The sequence below is a fragment of the Mustela lutreola genome, chromosome 3 (assembly GCF_030435805.1).
Source record: "Mustela lutreola isolate mMusLut2 chromosome 3, mMusLut2.pri, whole genome shotgun sequence".
Classification (NCBI taxonomy): domain Eukaryota; kingdom Metazoa; phylum Chordata; class Mammalia; order Carnivora; family Mustelidae; genus Mustela; species Mustela lutreola.
Window position 1 is genome coordinate 92,395,310 of NC_081292.1, and position 9,947 is coordinate 92,405,256.

Sequence of the window (9,947 nt, forward strand, 5' to 3'; positions counted from 1 at the left end):
CAGAGCACCCCTTAATTTAACCCAAAGTCTTGAAGAAAAGATATCTTCTCTTTGTACTCAGGGGTATTTCCTATCTGAACCCAGTTCAAGTACAAATCCCCCAAAAGGCCAGAAGTTGGGAGATCACAAGAGATGTTGGAACACAGGAAAATAAATGAGCTAACCAGACAAGCTGCAGGTAATTAAGAACCATTAACCATGAGAGAAGCAGTGACATCACTCAAAATTAAAACCAAGTAGAGTTTAAAAGTTTAGCTACTTTACTAACTAGCTGCAATCAGGGATGGCAAACAAAGACTAATTCAAAGTAACCTGGGAATTAATCATTTAAAACTTACCAATAATCTGAAATTAGTAGCTTTAATGCTATGAAAATTACATGGAATTTGGAAAGATTGAAGTTCTCTAAGCTGCCAAGAAGTAAAACACTCCTTCCCAGATACATGGACTTATAAAATCACTATATACTATCTCCACGAGAAGCAGAATCCCCCAGAACCATCACTCTGTAATGATGAGAAGTACTAAGAGGGCATATGAAATTTATGAGCTCTGCCCTGAAACATGTCCCATTTCATCGAGACAAAAAACCAAAATAGTTAAGCACTAATCTGCACACTACATAGGGGTTGAAAGACATAGAAAGTTTGTGCGAGCTCACGTATGTGTGTGTTTCCAACCATTCTTGAAAAACAATGGACAACAGAGATGAATAAATGTCCCTGTATATCCCATAAATATTCCTCAAATATTTATCATGCAACTCCAGCTCTGCTCTAAGACCTGGGGACACAGTCATGAAAAGAAAAGACAAGGTCTCTGCTTTTAAGGAGCAGATATTCTAATGCAGAAATGAGAAAATAAATATGTAAACAAACATTATATTAATGAACAGTGATCAAATAGTGATTAATGAATAGTGATCACAGCTAAAAAGAAAACAGGACATAGTAAAGGTCTGAGTGACAAATGGGATGTATTTTAACTTGGATGAACCAGGAAATATAGAACAATGAGTTGAATCCAAATGACACAAAGGAGCTAGCCACAGGAAGTGTGGGAAGAGTGTTCCCGCCCAAGGTATCAGCATGTATACAAAAATGTCCTTGGAGCTCATCCCTCCAGCCCCTGCTCTCAAATCTCTGACCCAGCTAGGTGGGGATATAATCTAGGACTTGTGTCTTCCAAAACTCATTCTAAATCTTTGTTCGGTGACTAAATTATTCAAGCTTGAGAAATTAAAAACATATGCTAACAAGATCTTCCCACCATCTACAGAGAGATCATCTTAAAAGCATCATGAAATAGTAACACTGAAATTCTAAAAAACTTCTGTTCTAACATTTTAATCAATTTTATATCAAACTCCTTTGTTGAATTTATATACCCATTTGACATATTTATGAAGAGACAAAAAAAAACCCTACATTCCGTAAATGTATTTATCCATCTAACAAATATTTGAGTACCTAATTACACTCTGTTCCAGCTGATGTCTTCTCTTTATCTCTTTTTTCCCCTCAATTTAACACCAATCATAATCTATGTAGGCTTTTAGTTCGCTTTTCAAAATTAATTTCTTGAGCTATTTAAAGGAATTATCCAGTGCTAGAGTTCTCGACACTGGTCACACATTAGAATCACTTAAGGAACTTTTTTTTTTAAGATATTATTTATTTATATGACACACAGAGAGATCACAAGTAGGCAGAGAGGGAGGGAATCATGCTCCATGCTGAGCAGAGTGTCCCATGCAGGGCTCGATCCCAGGACCCTGAGACCATGACCTGAGCTGAAGACAGAAGCTTAACCCTCTGAGCCACTAAGGCAGCCCCTCACCTGAGGAACTTAAAAACAAAAAGCCCAAAGGGCACCTGGCTCATTCAGTCACTGGAGCGTGCAGGTCTTGATCTCAGGGTTGTGAGTTCAAGTCCCATGTTGGGTATAGAGATTACTTAAAAAAAAAAAGAAAGAAAGAGCGAGCCCAAGCCCCAGTTTGTGATTAATTTGTTTAAATGTTTCAAGAAATTTGATGCTAAATGTTGTAAGACTAGTTAAATAACAAAAAGATATATTTACATAATACTTCTTGCTCTCAAATTTTGAACAAAGAACTTACTAATAATCAATAACTTAGTAGGCCAACATTTTATTTAAATAAGTTTTATGGTACTACAAAGAGTGAATTAGAAAATCAAAAGCAAGGAGAAATGGGCATGGTGTGAACATGGGGAAGCAAGAGAAAGCAAGAAAGTATGTGACCGGGAAGCGAATGCTTAGCTCTGAGATCCTTCTCTGAGAGAAGGACAGATTAAAACCTAAAAAGAAAGAAAAGAAGGATCCCATGCACTCAAGGAAAGAGAAGTCCCCCAACATCCCTCCTGCTTTTTCCAATATAAACACACAGCTGGGCCGACTTACCACATCCTGGTTGGTACCGACTTTATCAACTTTTCTATTTAAGCCAAACTTGACCGGTCAATGATGGACGGGCTGTGTGCCAAGTGTACCAGTTGTACAACTGACTGTGTAATGGCTGAAACTGAGAAACCGGGGTGAAAGTATCAAGAGGCTCTAAGGATTGAGAAAGAGCCAATATTCAAACGATTACCACGTACACACAAGACAAACTATGCAGATGTCTGCTCAGTATGGAAGAAATTCAGAGTGTTACACTGTGGCATCAGCTGACCCAGACCCAGAAGATTGCTGGAGTTCCCATCATGGACATCTCTAACCATATAGACGACACTGAGCAAATGCCAGATGAGGATGGAGCCCCTCACTCCTATATCTTAATAGAGTTCCTCAGCTCTCCGTTACCAACTTTTCCTGTTGCCAGTTCATACAAGCAATTCTCCTTACCCAGTTCCTCTGTTCTGAGCTATGGCTAAAGACACTCATTTTTTTATGTTTTGAAACTGATTATCTTGTACCATTTTACTTTTTGTTGCATCTTTTTATAAATCAGATGACCACTCACAAAACAAAAAAAAAAAAAAAAAGGAATGGAAAGGAAAGATCAAACGGGAGGACAACAACAACAAAAAAACAGTTCTTTTTTGCCGGGAACCCTTCTTACAAGTGCCAATCAGATAAACTATATCTGATGTTACATCGTCACAACCCCTCTATCATCAGGGAAAGTAGTTCACATAAGAAAATTTCTCTATAAAATGAGTTCCACACTTACATTCCATATTTGGCTAATTAGAATTTCATTACGATGTCTGTCTCAAACTGATGCAGAAGAGAATGGAATCTTGTCATCAAGACGTGACATCAAACTAAGAACCCACAAGGTAAGCACTCAGCTCCTGTGATACGAAGACAGCTCCTGGGGATGGGCGGCCCTGGGCAACAGTAGCTGACATGCGGGCCTGCGGCTATCTGCTGTCTGTTACTCTTCCCTCTTCCTCCTCTGTCAGCTGCTAGTCAGCTGCTCTCTCCAGCCGCCGTCAACAAAGTCCACCTCAAACAGCCATCACTTCCCTCTGGTCCCATTTACCGTAGCTAAGCTCCAGGCCAGGCATCCAGATCACCAGCCCTGTGGGAACTTCTTCTAAGGTAAGAGGTGGCCCTATTGGTGAAATGCAGGTGCCAAGGCATGCGGACATTGTGCCATCTTCTGCGCTATTCTTAATGTTTTGATTGTCCCACTTCCCTCGGTTCCCACCTGTGGCCTCTGGATAGGAACATATTACAGTAGGATTTCCAAGGACTGATGCGTGGGGGGTCAGGAGATCTGGCCTGTGATTGGCCCCAACTAGCTGTGTGGCTTTAAAGGAAGTCATCACACCTCAGGCCTCAGTTTCCTTATCTGCAAGCCAGGATGGACTGGAGTCTTTTCAGAGGAGCCGGCAAAGATCACATAGATAAGCACCACCTCATTATACTAACAAGCAAACAGAAGGCCGGAGGCGAGTGATTTGCCCCAAGTCAGACATAAGCAGGCAGAGAGCAGAGCCGAGGATGGGACCCACATCTGCAGGTCACAGCTAATCAGCCAGCACAGTACAAACAGATCTGAGCAGCTGCTCATTCTTCCCCTTTTCCGTTTTGTCCATCAGAATGCATGCTCCCTGCAAACAAGGACACACAGGACCTGCTGCCTGTCTCAAAATTCCCAGTTCACCCAATTAGAACACAGAGGAGCCTCAAGGACTTACCCCCCAACCCCCACACACGGTTCTTTTACCTATGGAACATGAGGGTACATACATTCACCGTCCAGAGGGCTCCTGCCTTCACTTCTCATGGAAAAGGTCTTCATGTGCCTACCCGGGGTGCCAACGAAGCCACAGGTTCCAGAGAGGAACTGACACAGAGAAGTTCGAAGGAGGCAGACTGGCTCAGCACAGAAACAAACTGTCTACCAAGGAAAACTACCCCATGGGGGACTGATTCTCTTTGAAATACGTTCGAGTGCGTGGGAAAATGGTTTTTCAAGAGCTGGTGGACTGACCAGTCACCTGGTACATACAAGATCACATCCGCATTCTGACAAGAGTGGCTTGCCTGCAGTGTAGACCAGGGGCCAGGAAGACAAGGAAGGCGCATGGAGACTGGGTGAGAAGCTTCTACGGTGTGATGGCAAGGGCGCACTGCAAAGGTACAAGAAGAGATGGAAAGAAGTATATGGACTCAAGAGGTTTAGGAAGCGAAATCCACAGGACTTGGTGTGACAGACTAGATTTTGGAAAGGTGACAGAGTAGGAGTTGACTTCTGGTTTCCCGACTCCAGGCTAAACGGATGAAGTGTTTACTGAGAGAGGCAATAGAATAAGAAAGGTGGTTTTCAGTGGAGGAGGTGCTCATGAATTCCTTCTTGAACCTGATGAGTCTGAGGGGCCACAGACACATCCGAGAAGAAAGGTCAGCAAGTCCGATACACAGAACTGGTGCTCAGGAGGCGTGTGGGCCAGAGACAGGAATCTGCCTTACCTGCTGATAGGTGGTCATGAAGCTGCACAAAAGGTCATCTAGGGAAAGAAAGGAACACGGGGCTGAGCCCATAATTAGCATTCAGTGGCTACCAGGAGCATGACTTTGCACAGGAGACACATCAGACAGGTAGAAGAAAGACAGGAAGCAATGCAGAGCATTTGGTCTACTGCGATGTCGAGTAAGGAGACAGAGAAAGGTCGGGTGTGCTGACTTAGAAACAGTTTTGGTAAGAACTCTTTAGTGGAATGACAGGGCCTGAATGGTGGAAGGTGGGAAAGTCAAGTCAACCCCTGAGCACTGGCTGTGATGCACAACAGTGACAGGGCAATACCTAGAGGTGGGGCAGTCAAGTGGGAGAGAATCAAACAGGAGCGCATGATGGGAAGGAGTGCAGGGGAGAGGATCCTCGCAGGCTCCTGGAAGGGCGGGAGGGCATGGACTCCGTGCCAGAGTGGAGACTGAACCCGAGGAGGAAGGAGAGCCCCTCCCCGTACCAGGCGAGGAGGAGAAGGGGACAAATACAAGAATGGGCTCATGATCAGCAGGATGGAGGAGGTCCCGTGGGATGGCTGCTAATTTTTCTGTACGACTGGAGATGAAGTCATATGTTGAGATGGAAGAGGAAGGCTACATGTGATGTCAATAGCACACCCATGTAAATGGTCTAATTTATCTGTTATGCCACTTTCTCCCCCTACTACCAATACCTTATGTCCTGCTCATCTATTATTTGGCTGTCAACCCAAAGGATTTTCGTATTTCTAAGCCGACAAAGTATGATGTTGCCAGTGCCTCTGACCCAGGTGACCCTTCCCCATCTGCCATTCCTGCACTTTGATCACCTACCTCTTTTGCATACCTTTCCCCTTCTATTTCTCATTAGATCTCATAAACATGACTTTTTAAGTAGTCTCTTGCCACCAGTCAGCTCGAACTCAACAGATATGACCATGCAACTTCCTGCTGTAAACCTGACTGCAGCTCTACCATGAAGACTGCATCAACGTGGACCCCTCAATGTATGCAGTGTCCAAGGTGCAACCCGCAGCCCCACCTCATCTCCCTTTCTACCATCCCAGTCTCATTCCAAAATGTGCCAAACAAGACACCTATGTAGAAATACAACCCCGACAGCAAGCTCTCCACTCATTTCTGCCTCGGAACTGTAACTTAACATCTCTCTGACGGAAACACAAATTGCATATAACTTTTATCTCCAGCTCCCACATAGAAGATCAATACCACTTTACACAGAACAGCTGTTCCATGTATTTTCCTTCTATGTATGAAGGGGTCACGTTCATTAACACTACAAATTATACATTATATTCAGAAATGTCAGAGCCTTGAAAAAATATGGAATTGCTGGCATTCTAGCCACTTTCCCAGTTTGCTCTCTTCCTACCTCTAAGTCCTACTTTAGAACTGCTATTTTGAGATTTCTATTTTCAAAGCTGCTTTGACCAAAGGCATTCTGTCAGCTCAGAGTGAGAAAGATGGCGGGGCAAGGAAGTGCGAGAAAATGCTAGTGTTAGGCCCAAAGAAAGCCTGACGAAGTCCAAAGACAGACAAGCTAAAGAGACTTCCGTGCTTTGACATTCTTTAAGTCCGTGTGTGTGCCTTTTCTTCTTCCAATGACCTCTCTCCTCATCACGTGTCCTTCATTAACAAGAGGTTTCTGGATCAGAGAATTCACTCTGTGCTCTCCTTCAGACACTCCATTCAATTTACACCTTTTATTACAGTGGCTTAACATCACCATACAAGAACAAGAGTACAATATACCTTCGTCTAGACATCCCTACATATTAAAAATGATATGGCCACACCGCAGAGGATCCAGACATAAGCACTTTTAAAGCCAGAGTTTGGGAGATGTGATCTGAATGCAAGTATCAAAAAGGAACTAGCTGGTTAACCCAAAAAAGAAAAAAACATATTGTGACTTGAAGCCATAAAAAAGTAAGAAATTCAAACTCTTTTCATAATTTTAGGTACCTACAGAGCCAAAACTTTTTAACAGTGAAACCAGCTACTAAATCCCAATCCTTAGAAATTAAACATATACGTTTTGATAGTTTAAGTACAGACCCAGAGGGATACAGAAAACAGATAAAGCTCCTCCTGGCTCTAATTCAAACCTTGGGACATTTTCAAGGCTATGTCTGATGAACCTTTCCTGTCAGTAAAGTCTTTTCAGTTTAAATTTCTATTCTGTAAGTTTATGTCCTACAGTTATCTGCTGCCAACTTCAGGCTGACCTCACCAAGAGAAGTAGGGCAACTTTAGAAAAGGAGCTTGGTATGCTTTGTAGTACTGGACCAGAACCAGTAAGGACAGTACAGTCTTTCAGATTTCTCATTCCGGGAGCTTAAGACGAAAGTCAGGCATAAACGTTAGGTTAAGTGCCTTTTTGACCCAATTCCTGGTAAGTACGTGTGTTCAGAGATGCGTTTTGCCCTGAACTTTCAGGCCTTTTCATTCAATGTGCACGATTTCACAGGAGTGCTTTCTCCAGGCTGCACCTAGCCCACCCGAGGCCAAGAGACTCACTGCGAAGTGCAGTGAGGTCCCCGCCGAGGACCCGTCCGGGGCGGGGACAGCCCAGGAAGCCCGCAGGAGAAGCCCGAGGAGAGGACCGGGAGGGCCAAGGAGGGCAGGCCACCCACGGCCCGGCTCCGGGGAGCAGAGCCCAGGCGTGCACCTTCATGAACTCGTCCTTGTCGAAGCAGAGCGTGTCCGGCCCCTTGGGCAGGTTCATCTTACTTCTCTCCATCCCGCCGGCCGCCGCCTCTCAGCACCAACACTCGAGCTAGGAGGAAAGGTAGGAGGCTGCGCTCCCGGACGGTACCGGTGAAGCCATGGCGTTTCCACCGCACAGAAGGCACCGCTTGCTCCAACATGGCAGCGCCCCCGCCGGGCCAATGAAAGAGGACGCCGCAGGCTCGCCTCCGCCTGCCTCCGCCAAGAGAGGCGCGCGGGCCGCTGCGGTCGAGCCAGCAGGTGGTCCTGCCCCCGAGCGGCGGAGGGCGACACTACAACCTCGCCTACGTTTCTGCAGGGCAGCCCCGCCGCTGTTGATGCCGGGTGAGCGGGAGAAGGGAGGGCGGGGAGGGTCAGGGGCGCTCCCTCCCCACCTCGCCCTTTCCCTCGGAAAATCGGCCTGCGAACCTCTTCCAGGACCTTCTCCCGAGATTGTCCCGCGGGAAGCATAGCCGTGGCGGGATGCTGGCCTTTTACTTTTGCGGCCGGTTGTCCAGAGAGGGGGGCGCGTCCGGGTGTCAGGCCTATGGTCCCGGGCGCCGCCGCTGCAGCCACCTGGGCGCGGAGTCCTCTGTGGGAACACGGCTTCCGCCCTTAGCCCCGGGACCCACCCGCGAGTGTGGCTTCTCCCCCGCTGAGTTTGGCTCCAGCGATCTCTAGGGAGGAAGGTGGTCAGCTGGCAGCCTCGGGTCGTCTGGGCAGCTCCCAGCTCCACTTCAGCTCAGCTGCGGGGCGGCCACAAGTTTGGGTTCTCAGAGCTCTTAAAGAATCACTTCGCTACCGGGCCGGCCGACAAAACGCAGCCGACAAGTAGATGTGCGAGCATGTTTATGTCCAGTCCACTCTAGACTAATGGGCGGAATCCTGTGTTTGTGGCTAGCGTTGGTTCGATCGCCACACCGCCCCCAATTTCCGAGACCCTCTCCTCCTCCTGCCATCCACCCCACTTTTATTCTGAGATTTTTCTTTCCTCTTCCCTTGCTCTTTCTCCCACAGTCCTCCTTTTTAGTGGGAATGTCATGGTCAAATGATGATTAATTTCTCTTTTTTTTTCTCCGTGAGACTCGGACAGCTCAAACCACAGATCTCACCCGTGCCCTTCAGGCTGCAGCTTTGCTGTAATGGCCCAGGACTGGGCTGCCCCTCCCAATGCTGTGATCTCCCAGAGATAGCAGGAGCAGTCCTTAGAAAGGGATGGGACACAGCAAGACAATGGCTTACTGTGAGTCCTGCATTCGAGTCACTCCAAACGGGAAACTGGTCACTTTTTTTTTTTTTAAACGTGAGTACAGGGACGCCTGGGTGGCTCACTTGGTTAAGCAGCTGCCTTCGGCTCAGGTCATGATAACAGGGTCCTCAGATCAAGTCCCACATCAGGCTCCTTGCTCAGCAGGGAGCCTGTTTCTCCCTCTGCCTTTGCCTGCCATTCTGTCTGCCTGTGCTCGCTCTCTCCCCCCTCTCTCTCTGATAAATAAATAAATAAAAATCTTTAAAACCTGAGTACAGAATCTGAAACAATACATTCCCTAGCAGTGGGCCTGGCAAGGCCTTGTTGAGGAAAACGTCAATATCCAGAGACTATGACAGGTAGGATGAAAGCTGGAATCTTATTTGGAGAATCAGAAAAAATTGCCAGGGGAGCAACTATGAAAGTGCATTCTATGCCCTGTTGTGGTCATTTGGATGTAGAGAATGAAAGCCTCATTATTTGGTCTTTGTTTGTTTACTCTTATTATGAAAATTCTCAAGCATACACCAAAGTGTGTAGAGCAGAAGGATCCCAGCCCTTCCGCGTACTTATCACTCTGCTTCCCCAACTGTTTCATAGGCCCTCCTCCTTCTACTGCCCCCAAAGTGCCTGTATTTTTGTTTTTTGGGGAGAGGGGAGGTCTGGAATATATTTTAAAGTAAATCCCAAACATCACATCATTCCCTGCTCCCCAAATACCTTGGTTTACACATCAAAGAAGAAGGAGGAAGAGGTGGAGGAGGGGAAGACTGAGAAGGAGGAGGGATGAAGAAGAGAGATTTCCACACAGGCCCACTCTGCCAGAATCAATAGGTCTAATAAGCTATTCCGATTGGCTCTGAGAGGCATGACTTTTAGCCTCTCAGACTTTTAGGGCCACCGTGCTAATAAGCGACAAGGGCAAATTCAGGCAGCACAAACAGCAAGGTCCACACTCATCACCAAGGCACCGAGAGGGGGGGCAAGGGTGCCAGACCGACGGAACAAA

The 9,947-nt window shown here is 46.4% G+C and overlaps 1 pseudogene; it reads left to right on the forward strand.

The window, feature by feature from the left end:
• Positions 1–2,227: 2,227 nt before the first annotated feature.
• Positions 2,228–8,348, forward strand: LOC131827888 (rRNA-processing protein FCF1 homolog; annotated as a pseudogene).
• Positions 8,349–9,947: the final 1,599 nt, after the last annotated feature.